Source organism: Sabethes cyaneus, chromosome 3 (genome assembly GCF_943734655.1).
Source record: "Sabethes cyaneus chromosome 3, idSabCyanKW18_F2, whole genome shotgun sequence".
Lineage (NCBI taxonomy): Eukaryota > Metazoa > Arthropoda > Insecta > Diptera > Culicidae > Sabethes > Sabethes cyaneus.
Window position 1 is genome coordinate 176,211,577 of NC_071355.1, and position 26,617 is coordinate 176,238,193.

The window sequence follows — 26,617 nt, forward strand, 5'->3', positions numbered from 1 at the left end:
CCCATGGATCGGTCCTGCGATTGATTGTAATGATAAGCTTGCACGGTGTACGCATCTTCCTTTCATCGCCTTGATGCAACCCATCGAAGCTGAGCGGTTACGATAAAGCTTGTCATAGTCTGGGAACGAGCACTCAGGGAAGAATCTGATAGATCCGCCGACGGATAACATACTTACGTCATGCAAGTTACAAAAGAGTGTGCAAAGTATTTTTTATGCTTACATGTATGTCAAAGTTTTCTATATAACCATCTTGAATGTTACGCAGCAAAGATAATGAAGGAAACAAGGCGTAAAGATTATGGATAGCACGTGCGTACCCCGTGCAGTATAAGAGCTGTCTACCACAGGATATTGAAAAATAAGCAGGAAAACTTTGCTCAACTGTAATTAGTTCGATGTTATTCATGGGTAAACCTTTTTTTCCTCTTGTCAGAAGAAACGGTACCTATAGTCGAACCTTGTTTGACGCAGCAAGGACCAAGTAATGCTGGATAAGAGCTTCATAATGAAGCGAAGTATAACTAAATGGATCCAATAATGTCAGCAAAGAACATCAGGTTATATAATCAATAAAGTCTTATCTATTGAATACAGTTACTAGTTTTTTAAACCAAAGGCTTGTTTCATTTTTCACTTTTCTCTATTTTTGAACGTCCGGGTTTGTCAAATTACGTTAATTTTGAATGCTGGGAAAAAGTACTAAAATACCTTTCGCTCGATTGTAAACCACTCTAAAATTCGTTGAAATACGAATTTAAGAAATTGCGATATTTTTGATGTAATAAAATGTTATTCAAAACGGCGCACAAACATTTCGAAACGATTTCTTTGGTTATAGAGAATGATGGTGTTAACTTCTTTATTTCTTAACTTAACTTCTTATTTTTACTTTTTCTCTCAACTTTGTAATTTAAAAGGACTCCCGGGTTATATAGTATACAGTAACCACATAAGGCAATCGGTAAAATAACATATATCTCTCAGCATCTAACACATTACCGAATAAAACTTAAATTATGGATCAAATCGCCGATTGAAAACAGCAATGGCAAAAGACGAAAGCATCCTTCATTCAATTCTGCAGACACCAATGATTGAAAAATGGGATGGCATGCAAATGGGAGCAATTCTTTCTTATTTGGTTACGTGTTGTCGAAAAGTGCCCTTTGCTGTATAGTCTTGCATCTGCTATGCTATTATTTGCTGCTTTTCATGTGACTTTCACGAAATGAAAAGTTGTCGCTGAAAGCTTTTGTCGATATTTTTTATTTAAATTTCGCTGGTTGCCATTAACTTTTCATACAAACGACAGGATTGGCAGCAAAAGAAAAAGATGAAGACAACAATAAAGAAAAGGAACACAACACAGCAGTAAGTTTGCAATAGGAAAACATAATGCAGCATCGGCAATAGCGTAAAGATTACGTTTGGCCATTCAATTCAGATGGTAATGTAGATCCAGGGACGAAATAAAAATCGATAAAGAAACAGTTTCCTAGTTGCCAGGTGCAGCTGTAAGCCACCGTTCGATTGGGGCAACAACGTTGAAATTAAATTGAGATAGTGAGCCCTTCTGGATGAAAAGCTGATCGTTCTCGTAGTTGCACTTTGTGCTAACTTTTCCCGTAGGTCCTGGCAATTGAAATTCCAGTTCCTAATAGTGCAACCGTCGCTGGTCGCACACGAGCTGTAAAAGTTTTCTAATCAGAGAAGAAATACGGTGACAGTAATTTGAATGTTGGTTTGAAATGATTGCAACAGAGGAGTAAATTTCAATGCATAGCAGAAAAATCGAAGTTGATTTATTCCGTCAAACAATTTCAATATTCCTCCTCATCCTTATGTCCACATCCAATTAGTTACACTATCTTATGGTTGCCTGTAGAAATGAGAAATTTATAATTCTCTTTATAGACTAAAAGGGATTCGTACTACTCTCATTGATATTTATGCCAGCCGTGCATTGAATCTCAGATTTTTACAAGATTATGATTTTTATGGTAGAATTCATTATAACTTAGGATGTATGGAAAGAATCACTAAATTCGATTCTATTTCTTAACTTGTTCTAATAATATAAATATTAGCATTAAAAGAACCTTGAGGTTAATAGTAGTATGGTGACATTTATGTCTTTGCAAAATTTAATGCTGACTAGAATGGAATCACAAGTGTTATAACTCTTTATCAAAGGTCAATAAAATATTTTATATTTTTGCAAGCGCTGCATAAAAAATGCTTGCGTTATTGTTGGGGTTACTGTTCATACCATATGCAAGAACATGTCTGTAACCACACGATTTTCATGAAACGCACATTATTCATTCGGCATCTGTAGCAGATGTGTCATAACGATACCGCAAATTGTACTGACGAGTAGATAATAATTTTGCGCATTGAACTGAGAAATGTAAAAACGTCGCAACTTGATAGAAAAAGCGTTTCAAGTCGAATCCAACGGCTTCTACCATTTAGAATATGTAAAAGAAAAATAGAGCTATGAGATAAATGCACTTATCAACCACCTTTGCGAGGGGAAGTTTCGTAGGTAACGAAACAACAGTCATGAGAAAGAAATTTACAGCAATTCAGCGTTATGAAAATTTAAAGGTGCGTCGATTTTGCTCAAAACTGGTTCCGTTATGAAACAAAACAACAAATGAATAACAAAAATTTTTGATTTCTGAATGTTTAAACAATGAAAACGTATCCAGGAAAACATTTATGTTACAACTTTTCAATGAATAGCTCAATGATACGATTAAAATCCAATGTTATTACGATTGACAACAGACACGAAGAGAATATGCCGACGAAAAATGAACAGAAACAACAAAAAAACCGTAGAATAACTGACAGAAATTATTTTTCATATCATACTGATTGTCGTAATTTTTAAACCCAATCGCCACACCATACCGTTTCGTACGCTCACTTAGTCGACCAGACTGATGTAAAAATGATTACATTTTTTAATTTTCTCAAAAGCAAGAAGCAGGGCAAACACGGTTTCAGTAGCCGTGCATTGCCCCTATCGAAAGCAACATAAAAAAAGCAATCCGCACGAAAAGTTACAACCGGTTGGTTACATGCTCTGCAACACATTTTAACTGGAACAGAAAAGAGATGCATTACAAAAATTCAAACATATATTAAACTTTTTTTTCTGTATCATCTCGCACCCAGCCGGTCGGCTGGCATTCAATTATTTTTCAATTTGTTTCGTATGATTTCGCAGAGTTGAGAACCAATTTGCTGCATGAGTACAAACATTTATCGTAGCGGGTATGTCATGACATTTGTACCTTTGAAGGTTATTTCGCTAGTGCCTTTTTTAAATAATTTAATTTAGTTGGTTGAATACTGAAACTAACTTTTCGGTAAAATACTCGATTACTTTATACTTTATAATCTCTAAGCTGTTTATCTAATCGATTGGAATACATTTTCAAATATTCAACTACCTCCAACAATCTGCGTTATAATTCTTACAGATATGAAAACATTGGCTCTGTCCTACAGGAGTTTCACTGTACTACAGCCCGCACCTTGGCGGCGGTAAAAGATGCAGATAATAAAATACCGCGAATGATATATTTAACGCCAGCCAGAATTGCTCTTTGGAGATTTTTACCTGACGGTGAACATAGTGCACTAGCATGCCAGCCGAGCAAATCCAAGGAGTAGCTAGAGATACAATAAGTCATTGGCACCGCGTGTTCCATTTGTACGAGTAAATTATTGCTACACTGCGGTTGTTTCCTGGCATAAAACCGCTGTTTTTCAACATGAAGTGAAAATTTTTGCTCAAGCTATTATATAATATAATTTTTATTGTTTTTTTATAAAAATTAAATACACTTATAAGTACAAGTAAGTATGACGGTAATTGTAAGCTTGTCCGAGCTTGAGCTAGTACGGTAGAAGTACTCATGCACCGCATGGGTTCGTTTTACAATTGTGCATAGCTATTCTGAGATATGTTTTGCATACCCACAATAACTCTGGGCGCTCTTACCCTATGGTTTTTATGTGAAGCTGAAGTGGAAAAAAATTCCGGCAAAGTTAGGCAGTTATTCATGCTCACACATTTTCTCTTGTACAACAGTTCTAGTGAATAGAGAACTTTTGTTAGAATAGTCGTTGAAAAGTGAAAAATAAATCTCCGATCATCATTTCATTTGATAAGATTTTTGAATTTTTAGCAGTTTTTAAGCGATAATTTGCATTACGTTATAATTGCCTCCATGAAACATTTTAGACGCCTCAGTAATTCCATAGAAATTGAAAAATCATAACTTTTGAACCGACTGGACCGATTACAGGAATTGTTGCGGTAAATTGAAGGTATTTTAATTGATTTTTATGGGGAAGGACATCAAAAACCCCATTTTTTAAATTTTGTCTTGAAACTTGTTCGTTTTTGGGAAAAACGAACTAGAAATATCTATTTGTTTGCTAGAAATAGCCGTGGAATTGCGGGTAAAAACAAAACACCATGCATCTCCATTGCATTCTCTCTGTTTAAAAAATTGTATCTCAAAAACAAAAAATTAGAGTTTCCAATTTTTTAATACATTATGAGAAAACTCTCTTTTTCTTAGCTGACTTCTTGTTAGTTGGCTTTTCTTCTTAGTTGCTTCTTTTTCTCTCCTTCTTAGTGGGCTTGCCATAGCCTGATGAACAAAGTTCCTTCAATTTACTTATCAGTGAGATACCGCTTTTCAGTTCCCTGGACACCATGTACTCTCCGCCAGATCTCGCTCCACCTGGTCTAATCTTCTTACTCGCTGCGCCCCTGGTCGTTTTGTTCCTACCGAATTTGAAGCAAATACCATCTTTGCAGGGTAGATGTCCGATATTCTTACTACATGCTCTGTCCATCGTATCCGTCCAGCTTTAGCCATCTTTTGAATACTAGGTTTACCAATGAGCTGTGCGAATTCATAGTTTATCCTCCGCCTCCATAGTTCGTTCTGCCGTCCGCTGCAGGAGATCGTTCTTAGTACTCGTCTTTCGAATACTCTGAACATTCGCAGTTCCTCCTCAAGCATTGTCTATGTTTCATGCGTGTAAAGAACAAGCAGTCTAATAAGCGTCTTGTACAGGGTACGTTGTAAGGGGGCTTAATCTGTTTGAACGGAACTGCTTATGAAAGCCATTGTAAACATAGTCATCGAACAAACGGTGCATGGGAGCTCTGTATTCACGGCCCTTTTGGAGGATCTGTCGCACTCGCAGTGTAAATATTCAATCCATTGTTGACCGTCCTTCAACGAAGTCGGCTTGATAAATTTCTGGTCCCATTTTAATAAGCTCCGGTTCGATGCCATCTTTCCCAGCCGATTTATTATTCTTAAGCTGCGTGATAGCCTCCTTAACTTCTTTTTTTGAAACGATGGTTCTACAATTGATGAAGGGACGGTAGGGGAAAGAAATGAAAATTTTTTTGGTGAAGGAGGGGGAAGAGCGGAAAGGAAGGGGGGGGGGGGGGGGGGGTATTGGTAGCTATGCTTGACAAGTAGTCATTTTGACTCCTACCTTTTGTCCAATGCTGGAAGGTGCATGAGTCGAACCAAGCTGTAATCTGAGATTATAACCGGATTCGAACCCTCAGATAATCTCAGATTACAGCTTGGTTCGACTCATGCACCTTCCAGCATTGGACAAAAGGTAGGAGTCAAAATGACTACTTGTCAAGCATAGCTACCAATACCCCCCCCCCCCTTCCTTTCCGCTCTTCCCCCTCCTTCACCAAAAAAATTTTCATTTCTTTCCCCTACCGTCCCTTCATCAATTGTAGAACCATTGTTTCAAAAAAATATTAATATATGTATGACCTCATTCCAAGGTCAAGACTAAAATCTTGAGATTAGTCTCCTTAACTTCGCCTATCATTGGGCCTGGCACCTCTTCTCCGTTTGTCGCACCGTCAAAATTGCTTTACTCGCCCCCGTGGTTCTTCGCCTGGGCGCCATTGAGGTGTTCATCGAACTGCTACTTCCATCTTTCGATCACCTCACGATCTATCGTCAAAATACTGCCTTTCTTATCCCGACACATTTCAGCTCGCGGCACAAGTCCGTATATTCCTGCTCTACCAGGCAACGGTTTTTCTGCCAGAAGATTTGGTTTCGCTGCATCTTTGTATTTTTGTGTCTTTCCTCGTTCTGACGTGTTGGCACTGTGTATGGTGATCGCTTGCGCAGCGTACAGAGACTATAGATTACAGAGGCGCCGTGACACTCAAAAACCGCAAAAGTTTGAACGAAAGCGGAGAGTTACCCTTATTGATGATGGTACTCTCCGTTTTGATTCAAATTTTAGCGAATTTTGAGTGTCTCGACGCCTCTGTAATCTATAGTCTCTGTAGCGCAGCGTTCTCCTCATTCATTACCCTTCTACCCTTTATTGGCAATCCAATCGTTCCGTTCATTCCGTGCCACATGCCCGCTCTCCGTTACAATGCTAATGGCTGTTTTGATGGTGTTCCAACAGTCTTCGAGAGGGCTTCGTCAAGTTCCGGTAGCGTATCTTCGAATAAGTGCACGAAATTTGCGTCGTCGTCTGGTTGCTTCTTCCGCGCGGGATTTAACCGAAGCTAGCTTTGTTCACAACGGGGAGTTTTGGGTGCATTTTAACCATCGGTGGTCTGAGCGTTAGCGCTTTAATAGGATCTGACGTCAATGATGGCTAAGGGGTGCCGGCAGTCGTTCAAAACGTGGTCGATCTGGAATTCTGTCTGATTTGGAGGCCTTCATGTATAGGAGTCTATGTTGGAAGAAGGTACTACGTACGGCCATGTTCTTGGACGCATCAAAGTCGATAAGTTTTAGGCCCATTTCGTTGTTCAACGAATGTGCGTTGCTTCCCGGCACAAGAAAATATTTTCTAGAGAATATCCACGCGCCCAGCTGCCAACAGCATAATATTCACTATTATTGAATCTAGAAAATATACAATATAGCTTTAAATATCTTTTGTGTTTACGGTGCTACAATGCTAGTACCTTATTAGTCACTAAATGTACGTTCATTTAGTTACTTATGATGTACTAGCATTGTAGCATTGTAACTACAACAGACACAGCAAAACTTTTCAGCAAAATTGAAGATGATAACTAGTTCTACAAACGTTCCATATACAACTTTATCAAATTTTGCTCGGCTGAGACGGTACTGTCAAATGAATCAAAATTAAGGCAAAGTGAACGAACCAGCTCTGTATATTACCAATAACCAAAATACCCCAACACTCAACTTTAATTTCAACATGCTCAAAAAAAAAATATACAAAAATCCGTAGTTTTTTGTTCTTTTATAGTAGGGCCCCCCTAGACTAATTTATTTTTAACTGATTACAATAGGAAACCCTGATGGGTATGAAATGGGGAAGGCAAATAAGGAGTGTTCAATATAGCTCTAGCCATCCCAAGCCCCTACCTAGCGCATCCACGTGGCCATACCTGGTAATGCTCTTTTGAGTAGCCAAGCTAGGAGGTGCGATGCTGGGTGGCTCCCGGCTGCCTGATCTCAAAATCGAGGTTTTGGGCCGACGGCGAAGCCACACGACCTTGTTAATAGGTAAGCATAAAATAAGTTATTTCAATTATTTTTTTCGTTTTAGCTTATGAAGTATCTCCTGCCATATAAAACTTTGGCTGGTTAATACTGCACATGGATATTAGATACCAGAGGAAAAAATTAAACTAATTATTGGAAGCACTTATGGAAACTAAAAGGACGCAACTCTATTCCATTCGAAGGACTGCCGGTGAGATTGTCCTATTTTTATCCATATACACCACATTTCATAAATAAACTAGAATGGGGAAGAGGAAGGAACCATCAGAGCACTTGTTTCAAGCGGTGGGCCTAGGGAGAGTGAAACAGTCAACTTTCTAGGGTTAATCTTGGCCCGATTAACAACATATCGTGGATAATTAGTGGGTGAAGAGAGGTGGGGAGAAGAGCCCGCCCCACCTGCTGGAGTCATTCTGCATTAAGACGGTTTATTCAACGATTGACTCAGGCGACTTAACTCTTGGAAGGAGATTCTCTAAATCCCTGGTACGTGTAAGTGATGTTGCTTATAGACCAATTGAATCGTTTGTTTGAGAAACCCCACAAACGCCATTTTTATGAAAATTGACTTTTTAACAGTTTTCGAATCCTTGAGGATATCTACACCTTCCCTCAAAATTCCAGACAAAGTTAGTTCCACGAACCCCTTTTAATTGGGGTTGCAAATATCCGTTTGTTTGAGAAACCCCAAATATCCATGTTTCCGATAATCACCTAGAGCGGCGCTGCGATAGGTACAAAATTATCATTCAATGTTTACGTGCAATGCTGTAAGCAGTTTTAGGAACACAATTCAATCGTATAAAAATGTCTTCGGAATCGAAAAATTACGAGTTGGACACAGTCAAAAAGAAGAAACATAGTGTTCGGCGGACTACAGAATACAAGGCGAAAGTTATTAAAAGTAAAAGAACGGCCTATGAAATCAAAAAGAAAAGAAAGCTTTAGCTGGAAAAGTGAGAGCTGATTGCAAAAGCAGATAGGTTTGGATTAGTTTGTCGACAAGATAAACGTAAATAAACAATTCTTGTAATCAAGATACAGTAAAAACTGTAGCAATCTCGTTCCGGAAATCGACAGACTAAACTATCCATGCGTTTCTCACAAAAGCAGTAGCCCACTAATTACTATACAATGTAAATAATAGCACAATATATAAATAAAAGGTTTAATCTTCTATTTATCTAATGTGAGTGATCCGTCGAGCACTCCCGAGTCACTGTAAAATCAATAGTTTATCCGTTCGAAGTATTTAAGGTGCTGTTCACGTATCTCCATTTCCTTTTGGTATAACGTAATTTGAGAACAGACCCTGCTCCTCAGATTCTGCTCCATAATCATAGTACAGTTGTTATACAAGATTTAAAATACTTATTTTCTGGTTATAATATCTTTAATTACTACTAGCAAAGTATCAAGTTATTCTATGCGATGTGAATTCGTTTTACTCTGGTCCATTTATGCAATTCAAAACCCGCCGTTATTCCATTTACCTTTTATTTTTTAATAGGGAAATGCAAACCATGATAAAAATTTCGATTAAAAAAGTACACAACTTTTTCTAACACTTGTAATATTCTACTTCAAAATTTTTAATAAATAATATTTAGCGCCCCTCCCTTCTTCTTCTTTTTAGCGGTACGTACTAAATTAACATCCCCAGTGATATATGGTACCAAATTACACACTACGAACATGGAAAGATCACAAGTTTGAATAAAAACGGCCTAAAACTACTCAACTGCACTGTCAATTTCTCGTTTGTTTGAGAAACCCCAAATATCCATCAACTTTAAAGCCTTGTAATTTTAGCTAGAATCATTATTTTGATCAAAAGATAAGTCTACATTATGTATTTTAGATACTATCATAGAACCTCATACCAAAAAATATGACGATTGGTTCAAAATTTTGAGAAAATCAGTTTTTTGTTGTTTTCCAACAATAGTGTCGAGTGGACTTGTGGGGTTTCTCAAACAAACGATTCAATTCCCTTTTGGTCCTTCATACAAGAGTTGGGAAGCATGACCAATCATTGAATATGTTCAACTCTTTTTGACATGATAGGTTCATTGCTATGAACGGATGTTCTGCTAAGGCAGGTGGTAGGACCATATATTCATATTCATTACAATAGGAAACCCTGATTAATCGGTTTCTTACTTTACGTAAAACTAATTTCTCATATTTCTGCTGCCTTTATACGTCATATCCTGGAAGTGTACTCGCATGTGGAGATATTGTCTTCCAATAATCCGTCTGATCATTTCTTTTTGGTTTACTAACAGAACGTGAGTGGTTTAGGAAGAAAAATATTACATTTAATTAATATCGTTTTGTCAATGGAATAATAGCAAATGACAAATGATTTCAACTACAAAATGGGGCTCACCATGGACATAGCAGTGATTTTTATTCACTTTGAAAAATAAATTGAAGCACTGAAAACAATTTTTTAACCTATCGCTTTGTCGCATTGCATTGACACACCATAACATGGAGAGCGGTAAAGCAAATGAACATAGCGTTGTATGCTGAGCACAAAGGTGTATCAAATGCAGCCTTTTATTCGATACTAGCATTGGAAACTAGACTATACTACCGAATACCGTGCTTCGAATAGCCTACCATAAACATCGTTCAAACTAATTCTACGGTCTAACTAGTTCATAGTCGACGGTCATTCGGTCGATTTAACTCAACCCAAACAACCACCGAAAGGTATAATTTCAGGTATTATTTCCACCATTTACCCAAGCTAATGGTACGGACAGTTGAATTCCTGGTGTAGGTGAAGCTTTTGAAATATACATGTACGTAAAGTGTGTCGTTAACTCGAACTAAAGCAAGCTACACCGACTGAATACCCCACTTGTTTTGTCCCAATGAATGCAGCAGATCTGTAAAAATATTAACGATTGTGTATAAGCAAAAATGATCCATGTTTACGGTTGTATAGAAGAGAAAATTGATTTAATGCATACTAAAGCGTTAGTTTTTTTAACTATTGGCTTGCGGTCAAGCTTTAATTACTTTTTTTAAAGCGATATGTTGATTGGGTCTTTAAGGTTAAATTATAAAATATTTCTAATTTCAAATTTAGCATTTACTTGTCTTAAAATAACTAATTCGTAAGTGTTCGAGAACGAGAGTAGTGTTTTCTCCCTTTCTTTTTCGCGCTCTCGCAATATCAGAAATGAGATTTAAAACAAAATTTAATTGCACGATAAAGCTGCACTGTTTCATCCCATAAAGCTGAATAATTTAGCCCCTTTTTATCCTACCGGTGCAGAGCATGTTGTGGTTGAAAATCTACCGATAATAATAAAACCACCGAAACGAGCCTCTCATTCTGCTACATCAGCCACATACCGGTAGCTGTTGCTGCTGATGCAAATGGCAGATAGCCTAAGAGGTAAAAAGTGTTAAAATTTTATTAACCATTTACCGTTCACACCAGGACTGCAAACAGCAACCAATAGGTTTTTCTACCTTACCTCTCGACAGCTCCATAGTTTAGGGATGGTCAAATTGTGCGCTCACCGCCATCTCATTACAATGGTCAATGTAGGTACGTAAAGAATTTAATTTCAGTGATTTTAGATGTTCATCGATTATCATCAACATGAACCACTAAACATCGTTATAATTATTCTAGAGTTATTTTGTCCATCCCCACAATGCATGCATGCAGCCGCGAGGATTTCTGTCACACTGGCTGCTTAAACCGCATCGTGGTAGTGACGCAGTGGGTTTTCCAAACTAGCATTCTACAACCGTGCCCCGAATGATCCTGTATGTCGGTGACCAAAAACGCAAAGCCAAAGAGACGCAGCCTTATTATATGCACCACATAACGTTCGACGGGCTGGCCGGGATGCTTATTCAGCATAGGAGCAGCACCAGAAGTGAATGCGGTGTGAAAGAAAATAATAATAATAGAACCACTGACTGGACCGGAGAAAAATGGTGTGCTATAGTAGACCAGTTCCGGTTGACTCGATGCTCTTCAGCAGCATTGTTGAAGTGCTCGTTGTGCAGGTTTTTGCGCATCAGCATAAATCTAAATATGAATTTAAGCGAACGTTAAGTGAATGAATATGCAATAGTAGTGGATGGTGTAAGTTACCTGTTGAGGTAAAAGACTGTCATAAAAAGCTAGTTGCACTCGTATTGCTTCGAGCATGAGAAAAAATGCCGGTTCAAATTAATTTTTCAATCGCATGCAGTACAGAACCTTCTTTGGTTCGGTAACAAAGTTATATAGATATATTATCATTTGATATCGTCGGTTGAGTCTGCAAAAGTTCTTTTTTAACTTTGGTAAGAGGATCGACAAGCATAGTCTTCAATTTAATAAAAGTAACACACACATAAAATGAAATGGCACATATCTATCTGTAACTTGCACTAATGATATTTTAATTTGAAACTTAATCAACATGAGCTTCAGGGATTCAGTATGCATTTGTGTCTTAACTTAAAACCTTCCAAATTGATCCCAGAAGCCGAAGTAGAAATTTGAGGAGGAAGTAACCCAGTACGATTCTTGCTCTCTTCGAGATGTAATATTAAAATATCTACTTGTATACAACTCAATTATGCTCTTCGAAGTTCGAATCATTCCATTGCATCGGTAGGTACACATGTATTGAATTACGAATACAACACGTTCTTCTTTGGTGTGGTTCTCGTTTTTGTTTCAAAACATTCTCGATATCTCAACTTCTTTTAATTGACTTAGTGCTCAACCAATTATTTTAAGTGAAATGAAACGATATTCTGCTTTGTAGATACAAACATGGATGCTCTGGATTTAGCTGATACATTAACAATAAACATCAGCTTACAACTTAGAATGCTGCAAGGTAAATCGATTGTAAGTCATGCTGTTTGTTCACAGTAACTTGGGTTCAACCTCCTTATTTATTTAGAACGAAAACCAACAAGCAATTGGGGAAGTTTTAGTGTCTAAAATATCGCTCCCTGTTAGTCTCGTCGTACCGTCATCCGGGGATACTTGCAACACCGGGGTTACTTGCAACACTTTGGCGCATCGCGCATTCTACAGCGCTAACGCATTTGTTTGTTAACATAACCATTTGTACTCAATGCCATTTTAAAGAAGGGATGTTTACCTATTGTTTAGTGAAGTTTAATCCATTATATCATTGTTTTGCTTGCTTTTATACGATTGGAAAGTAATGTCACTTTCAGAGTAAGAAAAATGGATGCGCAAAGTTGCTTCAGTTCATTGACATGGAATTATTATTTATTGTTTGGTTCCTGTACACAATAAGTGCATTGTGACGGCGAATAGCCCCCATATGTTTGGCAGTGTAGACTACACGCTGAGCATTTAATTTTCACTGGGCATATTTGACATGCATCACAGTGACGGATCGTATTGAAAACAAAAACAAGTCTAGCAAAATCGGAAAGTCACGCTCACAAGTTATAAGTTAAAATTGATTTAAATTATTGTTTAAAAGTGTTAAAAAGCTACTCTATTGGATAAAATTAATTTGTTGATTAAAACCTAGCTAAATTATTATTTACAATTAAAAGTAAGTAAAGTTCAGATTATCTAGATACCTAATTTACAAAGCGTATAAAATTATAGTTGAATGATCTAAAAGTGCTCAACATAAAGGGAAGAATCTCATCGGTGTAGATTGTACTGAAAATTTGTAAGTTGTAAAGTGATTATGACAAACATTGTTATTAAATTAATAAAATCTTGCAGCTAAAGCTGAACCCATCGAATCGTTGCGTTTTGCTAAGGAAACAGTGCCAACAATTTCTTTAGAAATTTTCATCGAGAGATCCCCTGGAAATGAGCCGAATGGGTGACGACAATCTGCAATCCGCTTGCGCAGTCTGCGATCGACCGGACAATGCTGAGGACATGGTGGCATGTGACTCCTGCGGTTCCTGGTATCATTTTAGTTGTGCGAACGTAGACGAAAGTGTAGCGGATCAGTCGTGGAATTGTACTTCGTGTGGCAACGCAGGTCGCGCGCAGTCACAGAAAGCAGGTCCCCAGACGTTGACTGTACCATCCAACGCAGGGAAGTCTTCGAAGACATCGAAGAGCGAATTAAAGAGCAAGAGTTGATAGAGGAAAAGGAGATTAGGCAAAGAAAGCTACAGCTAGAAAGACAAATGAAAGAGCGAGAGTTAGCATTAGAAGCCAAAAGGTTGGCTGAGGAAAAGGCGTTCGAAGAGAAACAGCTCGCGGATGAGGAAAAGTTTCGTAAAGCTCAGTCAAAAATGAGACAGCAGTCTCTCAAAAAAATGAATAGTCTTGTCCGGCAACTGTCGCAGCGCGGTAGTGATACTTCGAGCGTTTGTCAAAGTGAGGCGGCGAAGTCCGTGGAAAAGGTTAACTTGTGGTTGCAGCAATCAGATAAGCAAACAGGTGGAGAGAATAAGAAACCAGTTGACAATGTCTTGGAACGGAATTCCGGTAAACTGGTCAACACTGATGCATCCCGTCCCAAACGCGATCATATTCGTAGAAGTATCCAGAAGCCGAAGGAACCCGGGAGAACTAAGGACGATGATAGCCAGTATTCCAATGCACGAGCGGAGATACCACCGACCAGCCGTCAGTTAGCGGCGAGACAAGTAATGGGGAAAGACCTGCCGGTATTTTCTGGGAATCCAGAGGAGTGGCCAATCTGGATCAGTAACTTTGAACGGTCTACGGTTACGTGTGGGTTTTCCCAGGATGAAAATTTAATGCGGTTGCAGCGTTGCCTGAAAGGTCCAGCGTTGGAAATGGTGCGTAGTAGGCTTCTTTGTCCAACCAGCGTGCCGTATGTCATCAAAATATTGCAGTTACGATATGGTCGGCCAGAAACGTTGATTAAAACGCTAACTGAAAGGATTCATCGTCTTCCTCCACTAAACACGGACAGTTTGGAGAGTATAGTTGACTTCGGTATAGCAGTTGATAATCTGGTGGAACATCTGAAGACTGCCAAGCAGCAATCGCATTTGATGAATCCGTCTCTACTTCATGAGCTAGTAGGGAAACATCCTGTAGATTACAAGATGAAGTGGTCGGAATATAAAAGTTCCTTTGCCGAGGTTAATCTTGGAACGTTTGGAGCGTTCACGTCTTCGTTGGTGAAGTTAGCGTTCGAGGTGATGGACGACACCCCAGCAGGAAAGACATCCAAGGAAACGTACCCGAAGCCCAAAGACCGAGGGTTTGTGCAAGCTCATTCGGAGCAACCTTCGGCTGGGCCATCATCGGCAAATAAGTTCTGTATCTTTTGCCAAATAGAGGGACACAGGGTTGCGGATTGCTACAAGTTCCAGGCCTTAAACGTAGACGAGCGGTGCGAGGTTGTCGGTCAAAACTCGCTGTGTTGGACGTGTCTCAATCAACACGGGAATTGGCCGTGCAAGACCTGGCAAGGTTGTGGAGTTGAAGGATGCAGTCTACGTCACCACAAATTGTTACATGCGACAACACCATCAGTAAACAGAGCAGTCTCTACGAGCCATACCGGCCAGCAGACTACTGGTGCTCCTCTTTTCCGGATTCTTCCAGTAACTTTGTACGGGGAACGGTGTCAGGTTGAAGTGTATGCGTTTGTGGATGAAGGTTCACAAGTAACACTGCTGGATGAAGCAGTTGCTGTAGAAATGGGAATTAGTGGACCGGTTGAAAAGTTAAATTTACAGTGGACTGGAAATGTTACTCGGAATGAACCGAACTCCAAACGAATACGAATGGAGATTTCGGGTAGTGGATCTACCGAACGCTATGCGCAGTTCAACGTTCGGACCGTAGCCAGCCTTGACTTGCCGATGCAGTCATTGCGATACCACGAATTGGCAAACAATCACTCACATTTGCGAGGTTTGCCAGTCGAAAATTACAGAGATATTACTCCAAAGCTACTAATTGGTCTTGACAACCTGAAACTCACGGTTCCGTTAAAGATTCGGCAAGGAGGTTGGGACCAACCAATTGCTGCCAAGTGTAGACTCGGCTGGAGTATCTACGGCTGCATACAGCCGGTATCGGAATCATTCACTTGTGGGTTTCACGTTGGAGGATGGACCAATTCAAAGCTTGATTTGAACCAAGAAAAGGGCCACACTCGTCAGGTTACGAAGGTGGCAAGGCGAAAGGCTGATGTCCTTGAATCGAACCGTCGGCATAATTCATCCGCCCAGTTGGCAAAGAACGATGAACTAGATAAAGCGATGGTTCACAGTGCCGAGGTGCGATATCGTTTCCCGCTGGACGGTATATTGACGAAGGCGATTCCGTGTCAGAAAAGTCAGCAGCTGCAGTGGAAGGGGCGAAGACAGGATGCCATCCACCAGTTGTGGCGTTACAAGGCCAATGGCAATGCGCCCAAAGTGCGAACAACGCGGAACTGTCGTGCGACATTCTTCAATCGGCGGAAGAACAAGTTCCATCAGCACGATTCGCAGTTCAAAAACGAACCTGATGTGCGCATGCTGGAGATGAAGAAGGAAGAAAGAACACGAATAGAGGAGGTGCTTGTGGGACCAGATGATCGGGTACGGCAGACTTGGGCGTGTACGAAAAGAGGAGTTGCTCGAAGACCGGTAGTTAAGTTGACTTTGTTCGACGTCAGGATGGATGGTGATCCTGAGCAAGGAGATTGCAACGGATCACGGGCTGGGGAATGTGACGGCGAATAGCCCCCATATGTTTGGCAGTGTAGACTACACGCTGAGCATTTAATTTTCACTGGGCATATTTGACATGCATCACAGTGACGGATCGTATTGAAAACAAAAACAAGTCTAGCAAAATCGGAAAGTCACGCTCACAAGTTATAAGTTAAAATTGATTTAAATTATTGTTTAAAAGTGTTAAAAAGCTACTCTATTGGATAAAATTAATTTGTTGATTAAAACCTAGCTAAATTATTATTTACAATTAAAAGTAAGTAAAGTTCAGATTATCTAGATACCTAATTTACAAAGCGTATAAAATTATAGTTGAATGATCTAAAAGTGCTCAACATAAAGGGAAGAATCTCATCGGTGTAGATTGTACTGAAAATTTGTAAGTTGTAAAGTGATTATGACAAACATTGTTATTAAATTAATAAAATCTTGCAGCTAAAGCTGAACCCATCGAATCGTTACGTTTTGCTAAGGAAACAGTGCCAACATGTATCATATAAGCTAACAAATAGCAACTTTGAGCTTTGTTTATATTTTGAACTTGGAGAAAAAAAGATGAATTCGTGTTGTTACTTCCAATATGGCGCGGCTTGCAGCACTTGAAAAAATGAAAATTATCGTAATAGACCGTATGTACAAAGCAAGATGGCATCTGTACGATGGTATTTTGTCTACCACCATCTCCAGAAAAATTAAAATTGTGAAAAATTCCACGTGCCTTGAAACGGCAATTTGGAGTTCGCCGACATGCTGCATTTTCACCGAATATCTTTTAAAAAGCGATAGACGCAATTGGGAAACAGAAAACACCTCCAGTATCTCTTGTTTTACTACAAATACATTCAAAATATCTCAAAATAGTCATTCGCGGTTTGAAATCAGATATAAAACCATAAGAAACGCAAAATCAGAAAAGTGTTGCAAGTAATCCCGTTTACTGGGTAACTTGCAACACCCCTTTTTTCGGTTCATTCTGCAGACTCAATTAGTTTATATTTTTTCTCATAATCATAAATCAAAAGTACTCACCACTATTCAAGTTTTGGCTACTTACACTTGGACCTAAACGGTATACATCGAAAGTTATACTAAGTCAAAGTTCAAAAGTGTTGCAAGTATCCCCGGATGACGGTATGTTCGAATTTCGATTGCGAGGGCCTGTAAGAGTCAAAAGGATCATAGCACTAGCTCCGCAATTGTCTTGTAGGGGAATTGTGTATAACGTGCCCCCCCTGGCCAATGTGCCCCCCCCTTCGTTTTTCATTAAACAAGCGGTATTAAAATGCAAAACTACCCAGAAACCATAGTATTTGATGGAACTAGCCTACTATGCAAGTATGACAGTTGTCACATGCTGTAAAAACAAAACAAAAATAAATTTGTTTTTGAGCAGCTTCCGATGTAACTTTTGGCGTCATTTCCATAAGCTATTTTCTTGTCAAAATCTGTTAATAACCGGTTGTTGCGATTTGATTGCGTGAAGTGAACTTCAAAAAGACATCCTTGCCAAAAATGGCGGTTTGAAACGCTTTATTTGCTTTAGCATTTAATATTTTTTCAAATAAGTAAAAGCAGGCCAAAATGCCCCACTTGCGGTGGTGCAATTTGCCCCCCTTGCAAATGTGGCTATAAACATATGTAAACAGATCTAAGTTGAAGTCAATTGCCATTATTTAATTCAATTACTATTGTAGAGTTACCGTGGTGGGAATAATTTATTACCTACGTCCAAATTCCAGATAATTCAACTACGCGGTGCGAAATGCCACAGCTGCGGTATAATGTGCCCCACGCAGAAAAGAAACCGTGCACCAGAAGGCCGAAACTAGGTTTATTTTATATAAAAATACGATATTTTGAAAACAAAGGAAATAGTTTTACTTTCTACAAAGTAGAGTTGGTCTGTCACTGGTAGAAATACTCAAATTACCGCATTGGGCATATTATACCGCAGGTGGGGCATTTTACCCAGCGCAGACGAGAAACACAACATTTAGGTGCTTTTCTTAAATAATTCCTAGCATCTTTATTCCACAATACTAAACGAAATAAACAATTGCAATTGGTTGTAAGCTTAAATACCAACATATACTCGTAGTTGTCACGTTAGCTTGGGGAAGCATAACAGAGATATATCCATTTATTCTTAGGGGGGGCACATTATACACATTTCCCCTACCTACTGTAACAGCTGACTGCGAGGCCCGTTGAGTAAAAATAAAAGGTCAAGTTCCGAAATGCTATGCTTTTTCTTTAAGCGTTTTGCATCCCCCTGTCAGTCGCACTATTTTTTAGTGTACCAGCTCTAATTTTGGGAGAAGGAACGGGGGGAAGGGGTTAATTTTCTCAAGTCTTTTTTACACGGTTTGTGTTTTTCGATTACTCAAGAACGGTGCAGCTTAGGGACCATTGACAAAATACGTGACGATTGTCGGGCCTCTCCCAAATGTATTGAGAAATAAACGAAGTTGAAGTCTAAGTTGCCCCGTTCTTAATATTCAAAAAAAACTGTAAAAAAAGTACTCGAGTGTATTTATTATATTCAAAAATATTATTTGACACTGTTAATTTATCATGTTAAATAGCTTTGGATTTAAGCAGCAATTATTGTACTGCTGAATGAAAAGTTAAAAGAAATCTCTAAAATATTGTAACTATTCAATCTATTTTTAACCCAACAAATTGTTTGGCATACAAAACACAGTTTTAAGTTATAAACTTTTCCAAAAAATTCAAAAAATCAAAAAAAAATAGTATTTGTTTCGAAAGTATCGTTAGTCAGAAGCACAGATAGAATGGCGGAATTTCGGTAACTTACAAATGCAAATTGGCGATATGCCAACTGAACGACACAGTGCTGAGAAACTTTTATCCTCGTCTCATGCAAACGAACCACGGAAAAGATTTTCAAATTTTGACGAGTAGCAACGAACCAGTAACAATACATCAACCCAATAAATTGACACTTTACTTGTTACTTTACACTGTTTTATATTAACTTCAACTTGATATTTTTTTGGGCGAACCAACCAACGGTTGAAAGTCCCATCAAATAGTAAATAAACAAAACTTGATCTTTGACCCGATTAGCGAAACCGATTTAAATGATTGTCTATCATTTATGGTTTACGAACGTGGATTGTCATATTTCTACAGTTTTCTTTTTCTCTAAGATATTGATGATAAGTTACATTTCAGCAGATATTAACTAATTACTGTTAATGCTATCTGTAGGTAATGTGATACGGATAATTTGCACCAAGCGCTCCCAGGAACTGGCTATGTGGAGAGCGAAGGATAGCACCATGGTACTTGCTTCGTGCCGCTGTTTGTGTCAATCACTACTGAGTCTTCATTAATACGCTTAGTTTGCTTGTTCAAGACGCGTTTAGCGCCTGTGAAATTTGTTTCATAATCGAAGTGAATCTCGGCCAATGAAGCAGATATTCAGCTTCTTGTAGATAAGTCGAAGGCTGCCTTCGCGTATACGCTTCTTCTTCTTCTACCAGTATAGAGCCGGGGTATCAGCATCTTTGGCTCGAGCAGCACGTTCCTCACAATCATGTGGAAGATTTGTGCCTTGCCCATCTTGCCCGTGTCATCATTTACCTGATGAGGACGGGAAGGAAAACAGGAGGAATAGGAAGGGCTGGATGAGGAATTTGGACAAACACAAACATATATATACCGAGAGATTTTTGTACCCCCGAGGGGATACTGCAATCCTTGGTAGTTAACTTATCAAAAGTATACCCCCTGGGGGGTATACTCATGATAAATAAGAGCTTATAGCTCAATACCGCTTTCGGTAAGGAACATCAAAATGTCTCGTAATTTTAGTTTCCTAAAATCCGATTCATTTAAGACGTAGGATCCAAAGATCCTATGACGCAATTGTGCTACTGCAGGACAGTTGCAAATTACGTGATATGGTGTACCGTAGTCGGATTCACATAAATTACAATGAAACGATTCAGCTCGCTGAATCGTAGCCATATGATAATTTAGTCTGCAGTGACCAGTCAGTGATCTGACAAGAATACTGCAATTTACCTTTGAGTGTTGCAAAAGAAATTTCGCAACCTTCTCACAAGGCTTAACAATGAAACTTTTCGTTTGACGACAAGTTTCAAGATTTTCCCAATAACGTACATGTTCAGATGAAAACCAAGATCGAATCTTTTGTTTCATCCAACATGCCGCAATTGGTAAAGCAGGTTCCGGTCCGAAAACCGACTTTTCTGCTCCAGATCTTGCTAGTTCATCAGCCCATTCATTTCCGGTTATACCAGAATGGCTAGGAACCCAAACCAGATGAACGGCATTTAGAATGCTTAGTTCTTCTAATTGGGTGTGGCAGGCGATGACTGTTTTAGATTTAGAATTAGCCGCACAAAGGGCTTTTATAGCGGCTTGACTGTCAGAACAGAAGTAGATAATCTTGCCTATCAGTTCTTTCTGAAGTGCAAACTGAGCTCCGCACATAATTGCAAAGATTTCAGCTTGAAAAACGGTGCAGTAACTACCCAACGAATAGGATTCCTCCAATTCCAGCTCACGGCAGTAAACACCAGCACCCGCGCGACCTTCGTACAAGGAACCATCGGTATAACAGACCACATAGTCGGAAATTTTCCTTTCCATGTAGCCTGACATCCAATCCTCTCTAGGAGGAAAGTCACTTGAGAAAGTCCTATACGGGAAAGTACGCATGAGCGTTACATCGCTAGGAGTAAGGGGAAACTTGTCCTCAGCAACAATTTGCGACCACAGTCGAGTATGACCAGTGGAACCGTCCACAGACTGCCAAAGGCCAATCGCGTGTAGTCGATAAGCACATATTTGTGCCTCTTGCTTCAGGTGGAAGTGTAGAGGTTTAATATTGAAAATAGCTTCTAGGGCGGCAGTAGGAGTTGTAGTAAATGCACCAGACATTGCCATTAAACACATCCTTTGAAGATGGTTTAGCTTTGTCTGGACAGTCACAACTTCCCCTCTCTGCCACCATACAAGACAACCATACGCCAGTATTGGTCTGACAACGACCGTGTATAACCAGTGTATGTATTTGGGTTTAAGCCCCCAAGAGTTGCCAATTGCTCGTCTACATTGCCCAAAGGCCATGCACGCTTTTTTAATTCGGAAATCAATATTTGTGGACCAGTCAAGCTTGGAGTTGAGAATCAACCCCACGTACTTCACTTCGTTCACAACATCAACATCCGAATCGTAAAAGCGCAGAGCGCGAGCTCCATTGGTATTTCTACGTCTTGAAAATAAGACGATAGATGTTTTGCTCGGATTTACCGAAAGTGCAGTTTCTCGGCACCACGTTTCTACGACACGTAGTGCCTGCTGCATTAAGTCAAATAATGTGCTTATGCACTTTCCAACTACTAGGATGAGATAGTCATCCGCAAAACCATATGACGGATAGCCTAGACCATTGAGTTTCCTCAATAGGCCGTCCGCCACAAGGTTCCATAAAAGAGGCGAGAGAACGCCACCTTGTGGACATCCACAAACACTTTGCTTCCAAATGCTTGCTTGCCGTAAGGACGAAAAAAAGCAATCGGTTACTAAGCATTTGTTCTATCCACTTTATGATTATTGAAGGCACATTATGATAACGAGCAGCCTCCAAAATCGAAGCGAAAGATACGTTATCAAACGCGCCTTCAATATCCAAAAAAGTTCCTAAGCAAGATTCCTTTTGTGAAAAAGCAACCTCAATTTTATCCACCACATCATGTAATAAAGTGGTTGTAGACTTGCCACTTTGATAAGCATGCTGTGCTGAATGAAGAGGAACTTCTACTAAGCTTGTTTCGCGGATGTGGTGATCAACAATCCGCTCAAGTGATTTAAGCAAGAAAGACGTTAGACTGATTGGTCTAAAACTTTTGGCTTGCTCGTATGTCGCGCGTCCACCTTTAGGAATAAACTTAATGGTTATTTCACGCCATTGAGTATCGTTAGTCAGATAGAATGGCGGAATTTCGGTAACTTACAAATGCAAATTGGCGATATGCCAACTGAACGACACAGTGCTGAGAAACTTTTATCCTCGTCTCATGCAAACGAACCACGGAAAAGATTTTCAAATTTTGACGAGTAGCAACGAACCAGTAACAATACATCAACCCAATAAATTGACACTTTACTTGTTACTTTACACTGTTTTATATTAACTTCAACTTGATTTTTTTTTGGGCGAACCAACCAACGGTTGAAAGTCCCATCAAATAGTAAATAAACAAAACTTGATCTTTGACCCGATTAGCGAAACCGATTTAAATGATTGTCTATCATTTATGGTTTACGAACGTGGATTGTCATATTTCTACAGTTTTCTTTTTCTCTAAGATATTGATGATAAGTTACATTTCAGCAGATATTAACTAATTACTGTTAATGCTATCTGTAGGTAATGTGATACGGATAATTTGCACCAAGCGCTCCCAGGAACTGGCTATGTGGAGAGCGAAGGATAGCACCATGGTACTTGCTTCGTGCCGCTGTTTGTGTCAATCACTACTGAGTCTTCATTAATACGCTTAGTTTGCTTGTTCAAGACGCGTTTAGCGCCTGTGAAATTTGTTTCATAATCGAAGTGAATCTCGGCCAATGAAGCAGATATTCAGCTTCTTGTAGATAAGTCGAAGGCTGCCTTCGCGTATACGCTTCTTCTTCTTCTACCAGTATAGAGCCGGGGTAACTCTTGCCGTATAGTTCCTCTCCACTGAACTCGTTCCTGGACTACTCATCACCAATTAGTTGAGCGCCTCGACATTTGCAAGTCAGGTTCAACCGGCTCGAGCCATCTAGCACGTTAGATCCTTCTATTCCTGATTCCGGTAGGGTTCTTGAAGAAAACGGATTTCGCTGCACAGTCGTCCGCGATCCTTGCGACGTCGCCGGCCCATCGTAGTCTCCCAACTTTGGCAGGTGTACGATGGGAATTTCTCCAAGTAGTGCATACAACTCGTGATTCATATGCCTACGCTACTCTCCGCTATCCGTTTGTACTCAGCCAAATATAATTCGCAACATCTTTCGTTCAAATACGGCAAAGCGCACGTATGTCTTCCGCAAGCTCAAGTCCACAGAGGACTACCTATCTGCGTATTAGCGTTTTGTACATCGTCAGCTTTGTGCGACGGCGTATACTCCTTGATAAAAGCGTCTTTCGGATGGATGAAACCGGAGGAGGAGGCTAGGAGTTGATTACTCTTGCTGAAGATCGTTTCTCTCGTTTCGATGTCCCTCGCCGAATCATATACAGGGCAGTCCATTTAATTGCCGCAGCCCTCTGCGCGATTCGGAAGGACTTGACAGTGCCCCTGAAACACGTACATAACACATCACTCGCTCCAGGGTAGCTTTGATCAGTAAATTTCGCGTCAGTTTGCCCGAAAAATTGTACTCGTGCATTATCTGCCATAGCCGTTCACGCTCGACTGTATCGCATGCTGCCTGGAAACCACGAAAATATGATGCGTGGGCTCGTCGCACGTTGTATTCTCAACATTTGTGGAGAATTTACCGAAGAGTAAAAATTTGATCCGTAGTAGCAGAGCCCCCATAAACCCCGCCTTATAGTGCCCTATTAATTTTCTTGCTATTGGAGATAGACGATGTAACAAACTCTGAGAGAGCACCTTGCAGGCGGCTTGACCAGCGTAATGCCGAGGTAATTACAGCAATCTATTCGATCCCGCTTTTTGCAGATGTGGCAAACCACACCTTCCATCCACTCCTCCAGTAATTTCTCATCTTCCCAAACCCTTGAAATTATCCAGTGAAGTGCCGTTGCTAGTGGTTCTTGGCTATTGCAATTGCAAAAAAACAAAGGTAAAGCCATGGGTATAAACGTCCTTAAGAACTTGACCTTTTGCAGTAATTGCAATTGCAATAGTTTATAAATTGTGCGCATTGTAGTTTTTATGAGGTTCAAACTTTCTCTTTTCTAACAGAAGTTGAAATTGGCTACGGTAGAAATATTTCTCACCTTATTGTTCCTTTCCATTAATTAATGTGTACAGTTCGGATCTGAAAAAACATTGGAAAATCGTATTAGAATCACATAAAATACCAAGAAATAATAATTGAAATAGCATTTTTAAATTATTACATCGGTAATAATAATAATTCTGTTATAATAATTTCACTTGTTTGAACAATTCAAAATTTGAAAATCATCTTAGCTGAGAAGGATATATCCGTCCCAATAACAGAAAAAATAAGTTTTTCCTCTGTCATCATCTGATTCTCACAAACATCGTCGGCAGACAGCGGTTCCAAAGCTGGATTTGTGCTTTTTATCGCCTGCTTGTTGCTATATCTACCTTTACTCATATCTATTTTTACCCGGACAAACTTGTCTTCTGTGAGGCGCCTTTGATGTTTATTCCCTGGGCGTTCAATACATATATTGATGTAGGAAGGGCTGCTGGCATATACCTCATGAGATCATGTCCTCCGTCAACTTGGCACCAAATCAATTCGTATTTTCTCATGCTTGTTGTTTATCCAAATACTCATCTATATGCCGTGTTATGGCATCGCAGAAACCCTCATGGCAAAATATGTAATCAAATGATGTTGTCTTTGCCGGTTACCTGCTCTTCCTTTTCATGTCCTTCTTTTTTAATCGGACTTGTGTCTTTTTCAGTAGTGTTGCGTTCTCCATAACCGTACCAATAAATCATGTAATCGATAATCTACCAATACGGCATGGTAGATCTTTCCGCCCAATATTACTGCGAGGCGCAACCCAAATACAGGAAGTGAACGACTTTCGTTTCGTACATGACTAATCATAAAGCCACATTCTTTACAAGGTATGAGAATTAGGTGTTGAATGACCTGACATTTCTTTGTGGTTCACCCGATATTCATATTTTGATCTCCGCAAAATTCGCAACCAAAGGTGGAAGGTTTATAAGTGAGTTTCAGTAACTTTCCTTGCACGCAGATATGATGAGTTCACTGATAGATACCATTCGAGTTGAAACGTGCCATCTCGATGAGTTCTCTGGTCGGAGACGTGCGTAGAATTTCTATCTATGCAAATGATATTTTCAACCTACCCGAACGCACCCGGCACCCGACACCCGGCTACGGCACTTTCAACTGGCCTCCGAGCTGGGCATCAAAGAAGCCGAAGAAAAATGGCAATACAAGCCAGCATGCAGCGTTTGCTTAGATCTTCGCAATCGACTCACTTAATCTTATTCTCGGAAAAAATTATACACATCCCAGCTGGAAATTCCTTTCCACCGGTGCAAGTGATTTTAGAATGGCTTGATGGAAATACGCAAATATGCGTACTTGAGTAATTTGACAAAGAAAAATAAGCTGTTAAGAATTATGGGAAAGGAAATAGAATACAACATTCTCGTTAAAAGGCAAAGAGAAAAGTAAGGGAAAAGTGAAGTAAAAAATGGACTGATAAATACTAATAGAAAAAAATTAACGAAAAACGGTAGAAGAAACTGAAATAAGAAAAGCATAGGAAACAAAAAAAAATAAATGTGAAAGATAATTCAGTTGTTAAATTAATGTAATTAATGAACTGAAATCTTCGGACACCCTATAATTTCCGTTTACATTTTGGATTAACCGCCATTTCGCCACAACATCCAACGATACCTCTCAAATCTTGTTGACGGTTAGGTTCGACGAGGAGGAAGTCACACCCCAGCAAATAAGAAAATGATTTATGGAAATGTTCTTTCTCGCTACATTTTCACCTCGTTTGTAACATTGAGGAAAACGAGAGAAAGATAGCGAGAGCGTGAAGATGGTGGAATGTGGCGAATACTTTTTAATGACAGTAGGAAAATATAATTTATACACCAAGAGCAGATTCGGCTCGAAATAAAACAAAAATCCGATTTGGAGGGAACTGAAGCATTTTTAATAATGACGGAGCATTTTTGAAACAGTCCGATGACTGCACGCCACCGTGTTCCCATTCCAGGGCCCGTCTCTTCTGCGTCACAGCACAGTCGTCCATTTCGAAACAATCTCGAATGGCAATTTGACAAATATGTGCGCCTTCAGTGTCGTAGTCCGTCGGTAATGTAATGTTTCAGAGCACTAGTCTTTCTGGTAGCGTCCATCATAATTTCCTTTCCAACTTTCACTGATCTGGGAGAAAGAAATTTTTCGATAACAGATTCCAAAAGATTTATTTTTCTCTGAATCGATTTGCCGAAAACACTAAACAAGATTGAAAAGGAAGCCAAGGCCATTAAAAGGAACAGCAAAATTGATTTACGTGTTCGGGCAAAACGAATTACTTTTCATTAGGTTTTCACGCTTTGGGCAAAAATCTTAGA

At 39.5% G+C, this 26,617-nt stretch overlaps 1 protein-coding gene across 1 annotated transcript in view; it reads right to left on the minus strand.

The window, feature by feature from the left end:
- The window catches only part of LOC128741609 (uncharacterized), a 112,815-nt gene that overhangs the window by 32,271 nt on the left and 53,927 nt on the right, over positions 1–26,617 (minus strand). Inside the window, exon 3 of the mRNA XM_053837549.1 lies at positions 24,283–24,323. The gene's annotated coding sequence lies outside the window, so the exon portion shown is untranslated. The remainder of the gene's footprint in view (positions 1–24,282; positions 24,324–26,617) is intronic.